Below are 14,931 nucleotides of genomic sequence, written 5' to 3'. Positions count from 1 at the left end.
TAATAATAATTAAATAATCAATAAAAATTAATAGAAATTAGTGGGGTATAAAATATTAAATTCTAATGCCATGTGAAATTAAGATAAATGCTTTAATCTAAACTTTTAACTATATTGTATAGATTTACTTAAGTATTTACAGAATTTGTTTGTAAATTACTTAAATTAAATAAATATTTTCTTTTCTATATATTTTATATTTTCCAAAACCTTATCCTTTACGTAAAATAATTTCATGAACTAAATACACGGTATTACTACCCTTTTAAAATTCTATTATTACTGTTTAATTTCACTTAAGTATTTACATAATTTGTTTGTAAATTACTTAAATTAAATAAATATTTTCTTTTTCATATATTTTATATTTTCCTAATTTTTTTATATGATCTTTAATACTCATTTGTTGATTAAGTAGTTCTGTAAAACATCTTCTATATACAACAAAGTTATAGTAGCAACAATAGTGAATTAATGCCTTTAAAAAAATAGTGAATTAGTGACAATACAAATTTTTTTTTTTTCAACTTCATTTAATCATCGCCGTTCTTAATTTCTTATGTATTCAGTTTTTTTTTATTTCGAATACATATAATACTACTCCATATGAAATATTTTGAAATTATTAACTTATAATTAATGCGTATTTTTTTATTGTAGTTTTTTTTAGTTAATTAAATTTAAAGCTAATGGAATATGGATGGATTTTTAAAGGGAATAAGTATTTTAAATTAATGCAATATAATAATAAATTGGATAATCCATGTCATATTAGTTTGCCAAGTCACATTATTATTGTGTACGTGGCTTTTTTCTATCCCATGTGGCATTATTTACGTGGCATTTTTAAGCTAGCCTTTTAATAATATTTATAGATTGGGTAATTTACTATCTTTAGTCCTTTGTTCTGCATATTCTTTGAGGTTTTGTTTCCTTGGTAGGAGAAGAGTGCAAACCTTGCATTTTCATGGCAAAATGGAGCTAAATTGATTGAATCTAATGACCAAGCATCAAAGTAAAGACAAGACTAGAAGGCATATGTAAATAATGTAGAAGATGGGCAACGATGAAGAAGATCCTTGCATTTCCGACAAGATCCTTGAGGATTGTTGGAAGAAGAAAAGAAGAAAAGAGGGAGAAGCTTGCTGGACTACAATCCGCCCGTCACAGCCTCGGGACGCTCGTCCAAGACCTTCACAATCAGAGCGTCCCACCACCCTGTCCGCTCGTCCTGCACCACCACAATCCGCTTGTCCCGACCCCTTGGCCGTTCGGATTCCTGCCCAGTACAGCACGTCTCTTCCTTATTCCACTCGGGATGCGCATATTTCTGAAAGACTAGCAAAAAGGAGACTAGCATCTTCCTTCTAGAGGTGCATTTCCTCAACTTTTCTTAAGGGCCGTAATCGTCATTTAAGCCCTTAGTAACCCTAATTTATGTACCTAATCCTCACTATAAATACCCCATTGTACTAATTAGATTATCATCAATCCTTAATATTATTTATGTTCTTCCTAATCTCATTTTAATCTTGTAATCAACTTTTAATTAAGCATTAATACAAATCTCATTTCCTTAATTTCTCTATTGTTCATCATTTATTTTGGGTAATTGAAGATTATTTGGGTATTATTGGGAGATTGACAACCTTCCATCAATCATCAAGTACTTCTATTATTCTTTGCTTCTTATTTTGGAATCATCATTAGGTATAATTCTCTTAACCCTTGTTTTAATTATTGTTAATCATTTCCATTCATTCATCATGTTTTGCTTTGTTAATATGATTGACAACCTTGTTAGCATGTTAAACTTGATAATGAGTGAGTAGTTTCTTTAGCTAGGGTTAATGGGAAATTAGGGGAAACCAACATGGGGGATGATTCATGCTTAATTTAATATATTCACGTAATTTATTTGCTTGCTTGTTGTGATCTTAACTTATGCACATGTTATGTTTGATGAAATGCGAGCCTATGAATCCTTGCATTTTTTACCCATCACTTACCTTTTCAATGAGACTTGTAAGATATAAACCAACTCGAGTCTCATTAGACCATGCATATAGTTGAGTAGGGAGGATTAAGTCGACTTGTAGGTGTTGTACAATCTAATCGATTCGGCTCCGTGACCCAAACCTTCCTAGGATTGTAAGATATAAACCAACTCGATCCTATCACAATAATAATTGCTTGCTTATAATTTGAGAATATGTTTGTATGATCAATTCCCATGAATCCCCTATGAACCCATGACACCCTAGTGCTTTTAATCAATTGTTTACATCTCATTTTTATCATCTTGCTTGTTTATTTACATTGTTATTTAGTCTAGTGATCTTCCTATCTCAACCCAAATTGTGACACCCTTAGACACCACTACTTGCAATCGAAAATCCTACTTCAATACCCGTCCCTTGGGATCCGACCTTTACTTACCTCTTTACTAATAGTAGAGTAGTTTGTGAAGTTATAAATATTGTTTTGGTCTAGGTGCTCCTAACGACAAGTAACCGAAAATGATAGTCCGAACAAAAATGGCGCCGTTGCCGGGGACGTTGTTAACTTGATTTGATTTTCTTTGATTGTTCTTAGTTGTGTCTTTCTTTGCCTTGGGGAAGTAAAACTTCTCAAGGTTTGTTCTAATTATTTTCAAGTTGTTTGATATTTTGCATGTCTAGAAGATCACAAGGTAACTTGTTACCCATTGATCACGAAATTGAAAGAACTTTGACAACTAATAGAAGACTTGCTAGAAATACTTTGAGAGGTATTGGTGAGATTGTGGATATTCAACCAAAAATATTGAGTTCATCAACCCTTTTGCAAGAGAAGGAGAGGATAACCCAACACAAAACCCACCACAAAATCAACCCACAATGCCTAAATTTTCATCACATCCCCTACCAACCGAGGAGAACCTACCCAATGGTACTCCCACACCACAACACTTGACCGGTAATTTCATTTCAAAATCCGCATTTATCCAATTAGTCGAAAGAAGTCAATTTGGGGGCATGCCTAGTGAAGAACCTCATTCTCAAATGGAGACTTTTTGTGACTATTGTGATGCGATTTCACAAACCGGAGTTACTCAATACCAAATTCGATGGGTCTTATTTCCTTTTTCTTTGATTGGTACCGCGAAACAATGGTTAAAGAGCCTTGATAAGGCTACTCTTGGTATTGACTCTTGGAAGAAATTGGCTCTTGCTTTCTACAAAAGTTTCTACCCTCCGGAAAAGACTAACATGCTAAGGGCCCAAATCACGGGGTTAAACAAAGGGACGAAGAATATTTGTATGAAGCTTGGGAGCGATTCAAAGTAACTTGTCGCTCATGTCCTCATCATGGACTTAGCGAGTGGTTCTTGGTACAACAATTTTGGAATGGTCTTTATGAAGACTCTCGAAACATTCTCAACATAGGATCAAATGGTATGTTCACCGAAGTTGACGATAATCAAACATGGAACAAGATTGAGGAAATGGCGATCCATAACTCACAATATAGTAGACCTTGGAAGGCTACTAGAAGAGGAAAGCATGAAGTGGACTCTATTACTCAATTGGGTGCTCAACTTAGTGCTCATATTGATACCATTAATTTGAAGTTTGAGAAGGCTATGGCTAAACTTGAAGAATCCTCCAAATCACCTAAGCAACATGTTAAGGCCATGGTGGCATCTTCATCAATTCTAAGTGGAATATGTGAGAATTGTGGAACTTTGGGACATGACCAAAGTGAATGTAGGGGAACAAGTGAGCAAGTGAATGGTTTTTAAGCATACAAGAGTGGTACCCCTTATTCCAACTATTACAATGAAAACACCAAATTCCATCCAAATCTCTCATTCAAAAGCCAAAATGTTCAAAAGCCAAAATGTTCAAAACCCTCAACCAACATACACCCCACCTCCAATGAGAAACCAAAATCAAATACCCTTTTACAACCAAAACCAAGATTTCCAAAATCAAACTCCATACACTCAATCAAATGACCAAGGTTTTGATGTTCAAAAAGCGGTCCTCCAAATGCAAAAGAACCAACAAGAGTTTTTCACTCAAATGTAAAAGGATAGCCAAGCAAAAGACATCACCATTAACAACATACTAGCTCACACAAAGATGTTGGAGACCCAAATGTCTCAATTAGCATCTTCAAGTTCACAAAGACAAAAGGGTCAATTACCACCTCAAGGTAATCCCCCACGACAAGAATCGGTGAGTGCCATCCATTTGAGGAGTGGTACAAGGTATGAAGGGCCGAAGAAGCCCGTTAATAAAGATGTTGTGAATGCTAGTGAAAAGGAAAGAGTTGTTGAAAACTCTAAAGAAGAAGAACCCACCATTCAAGAAGTTTCAAAGAAGGATGAAGTGAAGGCCATAGAAAAGGAGCCTATTGTGATTAGACTTCCATTCCCGAGTCGTCAAGCTAAGCCTAAGTTTGATGACCAACTTAGAAAATTCATGGAGATTGTGAAGAATTTAGAAGTCTCAATTCCATTTACGGAATTAATCAATCATGTTCCGGCCTATGCAAAGTATATGAAAGATATCCTTATAAAGAAGAAATCAATCCGGAAGCTTGAGACTATTGCTTTTACTAAAGTAAGTAGTGCTATTATTCAAGGAAGTTCACCTCCAAAGCTCAAGGATCCGGGAAGTTTCTCTATTCCATGCACTATTGGCGACACCACGATAAACAAAGCTCTATGTGACCTTGGGGCAAGTGTGAGTGTTATGCCATACTCGGTAAGCAAGAGGTGATACCGTCGTAGAGTATCAAAGATAAATTTATATTCTAAACTACTACTATAGCTAGTGGCAGTCAGGGTCGAACCACAGAGAGGCGATGCAATTAATAGTTGTCTAATTTTAGTCTAAAGTAACAGTTTCGGAGGGGTTTGATTTGAATGATCTATAACTAAAGGCAATAAAATTTAAAGTAAACTAAGCAAATAAATGAGTGATTAAAGAAAATGGATGAAATCAAATATTAAAAGGATGCTAAGATGATCGGTTCACTGTAGTTTCGACGACAGTATCCTAAGTAAGTCTGAAATAATCACGTAAGATAGAAAAATAAGAAGTCCTCTCGGTCCATTCTTAACAGGTAGCATCTTTCGATCTAGCTACGGGTCCCTAAGCATCACTAGTACTGACTCTCGCCCTGAAAAGTGATTCTTAAAAGTCTAAATTTTACATATTTTTCGATCTTAGTATAATTTAGTCCTTTCAATTGGTAGTCTAATTCCCTCCCCTATCTTTCGATCTAATGGGTCGGTCAATTACTAAGTATTCAACTAGTCGCGTGCACTCGATTCGTCAAATTAAGCAATTTAATCAATTAAAACGGAGCTGATCTCACGTGAGCCGGTCGATCGACCAGGTGTGTCAGTCGATCGACCATGACGCGACTCAGGTCTACGAAATCTACGCCGCCTACACTACAGGTCCCCTACATCTTAGCACGAAGGGTTTAGCTACTCATACTGGAAATAATAACAGAAACAAAAATAAAGATGAAAATAACAGGATTCATAACTAAATTAAATGAACAATAAAATCGCAAAAGGAAAGAATTAGGGCTTAGGGATTCTAACTTAGTCAATTCTAATCTATAAAGAAAGAATAGAACTTAGAGCAAGAATTACCAGAGATAAAGAAGGCCAAGAAAAAGCGAATCCGAATGCAAAAGAAGAACTTTATTTAGAACTAATGCAAAATGTAAACTAGGTATGTAAATCTGAATCCCAATCTGGATGAATGAATAAAAGAGTAGGAAGGGGTTGCGTAATATAGGAATGTCACGTAACTCTTATTCCTAAAACCTAATTACAATTGGGCTTCTAACTCTCGTCTTTTAATTCGCGCATCAGTCTCGTGGTGTGGTCGATCGACCACTGGGACCAGTTGATCGACCGCTCTCTTTCCTGCAGACTTACATTCAAAGATTCGACGATCTATAGACCACGTAGGTCAGTCTATTGACCACTGTAGTTGGTAATCCGCTTCTGAAACTCTCGCAAATCTATCTTTCAGGCCTTAATACGCGCACCAAGTTCGTTTCTTGAGTAAATACTTCATGTCAAATAATATGCCAAGTACTCGGGGACGGATTTGGCTCATTTTCCGCTGGATTCTTCACATTTCTGCAATATTACACAAAAACACAAAAGTAGACGGAAATAGGGAAAATAGTAGCATGAACTACACAAATGAGCTCTGAAATGCGTGTAAAATAGGGTGTAAAACATCATATTTAGGACACGCATCAAACTTTCCCAAACCAAACCCTTGCTTTTCCCCAAGCAAGAACTAGACTCGACCTTAAAACCTAGTGGAACGAGTTCAATCTCAGAGCGAAATGCAACTATAAAGCCTAAACCAGTTTAATGCAACAACTAACAATCAATTAGAGAAATGAATCATGCAAACGAGTTATGTAGTCGTTAAAAAACTGCTGAACTGTAAACTATAAAGACTTATCAATTCGGACTCTCACGGGTCGCTCAAATCACACAATGAATACGGGTGAGTATATGTAAAGATAGAAAGAAGTAAATGTAGTGCTCTCACCTGACTACGACCTATAAGAACATGCATGCAGTCTAATATGAAAATAATCTCTACAACCGTACATATGCATTCCAACCAAACAAATGACCATGACACATGCCGAGGTAAATATGGATATGTGAGGTAAATGGTAAGAAGGGGCTAAGATAAATTTGGATATGAGGAGTTAAATCCAAGCTAGTAACTACAGACCCAAATTACGGGAACATCCCAACTTCAAACTCAAGATCAATCGATACAAAACGGTGCCAATTAGAAGCACAAATCTCACAATTTCCACAATTAGTCAACTCACCATAAGATACAAATACAACATGGGAGCAAAAATCGTCATTTAATAAAGACTTTGAATTATGCGATTCTGATTCTTTTTTTCTCTTTTTTCTTTCTTGCAGTACGTGCATGGTCGAACTTGCTTTCCATTTTTTTTCTCTTTTTTTCTTTCTTTCTTTCCTCTTTTCCAACATTCCACCAACCTTCTCATAAATAGCAATATAACCAAAATGCAATAAACACATTCCCACAACTACCAATACTAGCTCAGATAAGGTAAGCTAAATATAGTATGTAGCTTATGGGACAAAAGGGCAATTTGGCCATGTGAGGTTTATGGGTAAAATGAGAAAAGGGGACCTCTACCACATGTGTCAACAAACCACAAACCGAATGCATACAGGTATTAAGTAGATCAAGTTCATATTTATGCAAATTAATGTAACATGCCTTATAAGGAGTAACTTCTCACATCCTAAATAAACTGGTCATGAATGTCACCAGTTATAAGCTCTAATCCTCAGAAAATGATGTAGTTTGCCAAAAATCTAAGTCAAGTCTCAAGATTCAGCGAATAAATTAACGAAAACTCGTAGACTATGCATATATGATTCTACTAATAACATGTTAATGAGCACGGCTTAAGCATAAAGAGATGAAAATGCAATGTCATCATTGAAATACTACCGTTCCGACTCAACCTATATGCTAAAATAAACATGCATTTTTTGAATCTTTGAAATTTTTCAATTTTTTTTTTGATTTTCTGTATATAAGAGGAAAATAAAAACAATGCAATATAAAATTGTAAACGTGAATGCAAAACAGAATGAATGCAACGCAAAACCCTTCCCCAAACCAAATCACACAATGTCCCCATTGTGCGAAATCATATAAGAAATATAACCAAAGGAAATTGGGATTTTGCGGAATTATTACTAAAATTGACATAAAAGAAGGACTCGGAAACTCACAAGACTTTAAGCGCAGCAGGAAACCTCGCCAAACCAGCGTGAGCTAGGAGGTTTCAGTAGCCAACAGTGCTACCATAGGTACCTGAAAAGTAACAAAAGTACCGCGCGTAATTCCGATAAAGCAATTTACGAAACGCAAAATTATGTGCAAAATAAGACAACAAAAGAAAATAGAAATGAATCGGAGAACAAAGTGGAGAAAAGACTCCCTCAACTCCGCAAATCGACCAAACACCGCAGGGGAATGGTCGTGAACAGGTACATCAGCGAAGGCGGTCGATCGACCATACCAGCCAGTCGATCGACCAGGGTGACAGGAACAGAAGCCCCTGGAGTCGCGGCACAGTCGATCGACCACACAAGCCAGTCGATCGACTGAAATACCTGCTGTAAGTTTCTGATTTCTTCGAATTAGCTCAATAAATTGAGCTAATATGGTATATGAACCTGCAGATACACATAATAACGCGCCCAAAATTGCGCAAAACCCAAAGTAACAGTCTAAAGTCTTTAAATCCTAAGCAAACTTATTAAAGCGAAGTCTCGCGCACACCAAAGCAATAAAAAGTCTAGCAAAAGCAATAAAATGTTTTTTTTTTTTTTAAAAAAAAGGTCTTAATCAACTAATAGTTGATCAAGAATGGCCACGGAATGGCCCACTTGCTCGGCTTCTGTCTACAAGAGGTAACCTCTACAGTACTCATCTCCTCAGCGGGGCTCCTAACAACTCTAATATCCGCAGAACTCAACGGATCAACATCTCTAACATCGTCCCAATCAATGACCTCGTCTGGCTCGTCAAAATCCAAATCGGACTCCGTCACCTTGACTGGCTCCTCATCAGGCTCCTCATCTGTGCCATACCTAAGACATCCTAGACCGCCTCTTTGAACGATTGGCTCCTTCACATCTGGAGCAACATGCGGCTCTAACTTCCCCAAACCAGCTCCTACAACAGTCAAAACAGAAGGATCTTCCTCCAATTTGCTCCCAAACTGGGGCGGAGGTGTTATAGCAGAAATAGGCATAGGGGCAGGCATATCAGGCAACAAAACATAAGATTTAGCTACATTGCAAGTTTTTGGGTACATAGCAGCCTTCTTCGTATAGGTCTGGGCAAAAATAATGGACTATTTCCCCACCTTAAAGGTCAATGTCCCTGAGCCAACATCTATAACTGCACCAGCAGTGTGCAGAAATGGTCTACCCAAAATGATAGGGATGTGAGCATCCTCGGGTATATCTAGCACAACGAAGTCAACTGGGAAAAAGAACTTTCCTATTTGCACAGGAATATCCTCTAAGACTCTTATGGGCTGGACCGCAGAACAACCGGCCATCTGTACTGTCATGTTTGTGATTGCAAACTTAGTCAATTTCAATTTCTTAGCGAGACTCAAAGGCATAACACTAATACTGGGCCCTAGGTCACACAAGGCCTTCTCAATAGAAAAGGTGCCAATATTACATGGGACTGAAAAACTACCTGGGTCTTCTAGCTTATGAGGTGCGGTATGAGTCAAATAGGAACATGACTCCTCAGTTAGTGCGACAGATTGTACAGTATCAAGTGACTTCTTTTTAGACAACAATTGCTTCATAAATTTCATGTAAGCAGGCACTTGATTAACTAATTCTAAGAAAGGAACTTGCACATTTAAACTACGAATAACATTTTCAAACTTGTTAAACGATACTTGTTCCTTTGTCGGCACCAATCTCTCTGGGTACGGGGCTGTAAGAAGCAACTTAGCCCTTTCCTCTAGGTCTCTCATACCGGCATCAGTGGACTTAGGCTGAAAATCTACTACCTTATCCTTGTTGTAGCTCGAACCTTCTTCAAACCGTCTCAGGAATGAACCATTAACCGTCGTAGGGTCATACTTTGGAACCGGAACTGACCCATCAGCATATGGATCTTACCTCGATAATTTCGGAGTCGTCGTACCCCGAAATAAGTAGTCCCTCAAGTTATCTGGCATTGGAGGACGGAAAGGTTCACGATCAGACGCATCTTCAGTCGATCGACCATGTAGGTCAGTCGATCGGACTTCCGCGAGACCGAAGCTTCATCATTACGGTGGTCGATCGACCAGGTATGTCAGTCGATCGACTGATGTACCTGCTGATCGTCTTTTTCCTTCTACTGTTCATTCCAGCCTTTTTCTTACTCGGTTCCGCCCCATATTTTCCAGTAACATCTTCGACCATAGCGGGCCCATCAAGGGTAGACCCACTCCTCAAAGTAATCGCATTCAAAGTCTCTTTTTGATCCGGCTGCGACAGTAAATGCCCTGGAGCTCTAGTTGCACTTTTGTTTGCCAATTGGGCAATTTGACTCTCCAACATTTTTGTAGAAGTCTCTCTAGCTAGAGACTCCTTTTGCAGCAAACCCGACAAATTCTGAACCATGTTTTTCAATTCGAAATATCGAACCTTGAAATTCTTTCTTGAGGCACATAGGGAGGCTTTTGATATGCTGCTGCGACTTATGAGGGGTCACATAGTTTTTCTTTCTTCTTTGTTTGCTTTGTTGTGGACCCGGATTAAGGACATTCTAGTTAGTCCACCTCAAATTGGGGTGGGCATTAGAGGGATCGGGATAAGTACTAGTCTGCCTAAAGTGTTGAAAGGCAGCACATGTTTCATTCGAACTAGTACAAAACTCCGAAACATGTCCCTCTCCTCCACATCTTTTGCATGTAAAGGGACCGTCTGAAACTGCATTAACTTTATATATCCCGCCTTTTTGGGATCCCCAAAAATCTAGCTTGTCAAATCTTGCAGTAAGGGCCTCTATTGCAGCTACAGCAGGAGATTCAGATGATCTTCTCTAATTTCCTCTAGAATTCCCATGCTCAGCTTTATGGGTGGCCATATCTTAAATAATCTTCCACCCCTTAGTTTCTCCAACATTTTCCTAGAATCTCCCATTAGCTGCAGCATCCAGGATAGCCCTCTGATCATCATAAAGCCCATTATAGAATTGGTTACACAGGCACCATTGTTCGAACCCATGGTGCGGAATAGATCACACCAGCCTCTTGAAACGGACCCATGCCTCATGAAAATCTTCATCAGGACCCTGTTTAAAGCTTGTGATCTGAGCTCTAATCGCATTGGTCTTCGATGCAGAGAAATATTTCTTATAAAATGCTAGGGCCAGCGAATTCCAATCAGTAATCCCATTGGCAGCTCGATCCAGATCTCAGTACCACTCTCTAGCAGCATCACGGAGCGAGAATATGAACATCGTCTCTTTTATCTGGTCCTGGGTCACACCTGCTGGTGGGGGTATGGAACAACAGTAGTCAATGAATATCTCCATATGTTTAGCTGCATCTTCATTCGCAGCTCCCCTAAATTGGTTTCTCTCAACCAAGTTGATGTAGGACGGTTTTGCTTCAAATTTTCTTTCCGTCCCGGCTGGCAACACGAATTCCTTATAGAGATTCTAAGCTTTTGGCTCAGAGTGACTGGCTATACTTGCTTCTTCATCCATATCTGGAGATGAAATGGTCTCAGCTGAGGAAGTAGAAATAGGAGACGAAGGTGGATCCTCCTCAAATAACTTGTTCTCGTAGTAACTGGACAGAGTACTCAGCTCTTCCTCTGTCGGCAATACTCTAGATGATCATCTCAACTCACGCAAAGTCCTTTCAATCTTAGGATCTAACGGTCGTAATTCACCACCCTGTGACCTGCGCATAAGAGGAAACTACAAGTATAATATGAGAAGAATTTAAGGAATAGATGTCCCTTAAACTAAGATAAAGCCTAAAATAAAAACAACTAAAAATTAAACAATTTTCTCCCCGGTAACGGCGCCAAAATTTGATACCGTCGTAGAGTATCAAAGATAAATTTATATTCCAAACTACTACTATAGCTAGTGGCAGTCAGGGTCGAACCACAGAGAGGCGATGCAATTAATAGTTGTCTAATTTTAGTCAAAAGTAACAGTTTCGGAGGGGTTTGATTTAAATGATCTATAACTAAAGGCAATAAAATTTAAAGTAAACTAAGCAAATAAATGAGTGATTAAAGAAAATGGATGAACTTAAATATTAAAAGGATGCTAAGATGATCGGTTCACTGTAGTTTCGACGGCAGTATCCTAAGTAAGTCTGAAATAATCACGTAAGATGGAAAAATAAGAAGTCCTCTCGGTCCATTCTTAACAGGTAGCATCTTTCGATCTAGCTACGGGTCCCTAAGCATCACTATTACTGACTCTTGCCCTGAAAAGTGATTCTTAAAAGTCTAAATTTTACATATCTTTCGATCTTAGTATAATTTAGTCGTTTAAATTGGTAGTCTAATTCCCTCCCCTATCTTTCGATCTAATGGGTCGGTTAATTACTAAGTATTCAACTAGTCGCGTGCACTCGATTCGTCAAATTAAGCAATTTAATCAATTAAAAGGAAGCTGATCTCACGTGAGCCGGTCAATCGACCAGGTGTGTCAGTCGATTGACCATGACGCGACTCAGGTCTACGAAATCTATGCCGCCTACACTACAGGTCCCCTACATCTTAGCACGAAGGGTTTAGCTACTCATACTGGAAATAATAACAAAAACAAAAATAAAGATTAAAACAACAGGAAACATAACTAAATTAAATGAACAATAAAATCGCAAAAAGAAAGAATTAGGGCTTAGGGATTCTAACTTAGTCAATACTAATCTATAAAGAAAGAATAGAACTTAGAGCAAGAATTACCAGAGATAAAGAAGGCCAAGAAAAAGCGAATCCGAATGCAAAAGAAGAACTTTATTTAGAACTAATGCAAACTGTAAACTAGGTATCTAAATCTGAATCCCAATATGAATTAATGAATAAAAGAGTAGGAAGGGGTTGCGTTATATAGGAATGTCACGTAACTCTTATTCCTAAAACCTAATTACAATTGGGCTTCTAACTCTCGTCTTTTAATTTGCGCGTCAGTCTCATGGTGTGGTCGATCGACCACTGGGACCAGTCGATCGACCGCTCTCTTTCCTGCAGACTTCATTCAAAGATTCGACGATCTATAGACCACGTAGGTCAGTCTATAGACCACTGTAGCTGGTAATCCGCTTCTGAAACTCTCGCAAATCTATCTTTCAGGCCTTGATACGCGCACCAAGTTCGTTTCTTGAGTAAATACTTCATGTCAAATAATTGCCAAGTACTCGGGGACGGATTTGGCTCATTTTTCGCTGGATTCTTCACATTTCTGCAATATTACACAAAAAACACAAAAGTAGACGGAAATAGGGAAAATAGTAGCATAAACTACACAAATGAGCTCTGAAATGCATGTAAAATAGGGTGTAAAACATCATATTTAGGACACGTATCAAGAGGCTAGGAATGGGAGAACTCAAATGCACCAACATCACGCTTCAAATGGCGGATAGATCAACAAAGACACCTTTAGGGGTATGGAAAGATGTTCCCGTAAGAATTGGAAAATTCTTCATCCCGGTGGATTTTGTTATTGTCGACATGGAAGAAGACTCCAATATTCCTATTATCTTAGGAAGACCTTTCTTGCACACCGCGGGTGCGGTGATCGATATAAAACATGGAGAGCTCACCCTTGAAGTGGGAGATGAAACCATCACTTTCAATCTTGACAAGACTATGAGAGCTCCACGATTGCATGAGCCATGTTTTATGGTTGATCACTATAGCCGGAAAGATGATAGGATGAAGTTGGAATTTCAATGGAAAAAGAAAGTGGATGATGCTCCATCAAAAGAGCAAGAAAATTGCAATATTGAGTGCTTGAAAAGCTCACCCATGACAAGTGAAGAAGAAGGCCTTATTGGCCAAGACAAGAAAGAAGGAGAGTTGTCTTCATTAACTCAAGACATTTTTAGTGATCAAGAAGTATGCGGTCTTTGGGATGATGAGTTTGAAGGGATATTCAATCCCTATATTGGTAGTGCTATGGCCCAAGACCATCATGGAGAACAACAAGTGCAAAGGTCTATTGAGGATCTTTATCATGATAATGAGCAAGCTTTCGACTACTTTTTCAAGGTGTTGAGTAACATCAACAACACCTTGAACATGCCCGCTTGACATCTCACATTTGATGAGAGTTTGGTGGAGTCCTCCCTAAACCACCATTTGTAAATATTCTAACTCCCTAACTTGCATTTCAATTATTGTATTGCATTTTTTTGTCATTTTTGGATTTACATTTTTATGCCTTGATCAAGATTTTCATCATTTTGAGAGAAGTGAGGGAGGGACTTATGAGTTTATTGATGTGTAGTGCTTTGCCTTAGTGTGGGGATAGTAATTGCCTAGGCTATTCATGCCTTTGTAGTGCCCCTACAATGAAGAACACAAGAATTGAAGAATGAAATAACACGGGTTACGAAGCACCCACGGATGGACCTGAATCCGTGTGGAAACGGCAGAATCCGAGCGTCCCGAGGGATAATCCGCTCGTCTCAGTCAGGACGGTCATCCAAGAGGAAAGACGCTCGTCTTTCTACTGTTAAATTTGGGATTTTTCACTGGAAAGGAATCCGAGCGTCCTAAGCCAAATAAGCTCGTCTCAGCTCAGGAATCCGCTCGTCCTTCCTGCAATCCGCTCGTCCCATGGCGTCTTTTTCTAAACCCAGAAATTGAAGAATCCGAGCGTCTCAATACTGAAGCCGCTCGTCTCCCTATGCAATTCAAAAACCAACGGGTCTTTTAAACCCTCCTTTCCCATTCATTTTCATTATTTCAAAACACAAACACTACCCAAAACCCCAAAACCCTCATCCTCTCCATCAACAAAAAACAATTTTCTCAACCAAAATCAACCACATCAAATCCAAACTTCCTCAAAACAAAAATTAATCACTCCTTTAGCAACAATAAGTGATTCAAACACCAAAATCTTCAAGTTTTGAGTCGATTTTTAGGATACAAGGCAACCTTCATCTATCCTAAATCGATTTGGGCATTACTAGAAATTGAAGATTTCAATCTTTCATTGGTGTTACTAAGCAAAGGAGTATGGCAAGAACAAAAGGTGGAAGCAAGGCACCCCAAAAGAAGAACCTTTCTAAGAGGCAACAAGCTCATCAAGCCAAACAAGCATCAAAGGCATT

At 38.4% G+C, this 14,931-nt stretch overlaps 1 non-coding gene across 1 annotated transcript; it reads right to left on the bottom strand.

Annotated features, from left to right (window-relative positions):
* Positions 1 to 3,251: 3,251 nt before the first annotated feature.
* On the bottom strand, positions 3,252 to 3,357 carry LOC141603602 (small nucleolar RNA R71). Its single transcript, XR_012525465.1, has one exon. It is a non-coding gene; the product is annotated as a small nucleolar RNA R71 (small nucleolar RNA).
* Positions 3,358 to 14,931: the final 11,574 nt, after the last annotated feature.

The sequence above is a fragment of the Silene latifolia genome, chromosome 9, assembly GCF_048544455.1.
Source record: "Silene latifolia isolate original U9 population chromosome 9, ASM4854445v1, whole genome shotgun sequence".
Classification (NCBI taxonomy): Eukaryota; Viridiplantae; Streptophyta; class Magnoliopsida; order Caryophyllales; family Caryophyllaceae; genus Silene; species Silene latifolia.
This window is presented reverse-complemented; position numbering and strand designations above follow the sequence as displayed.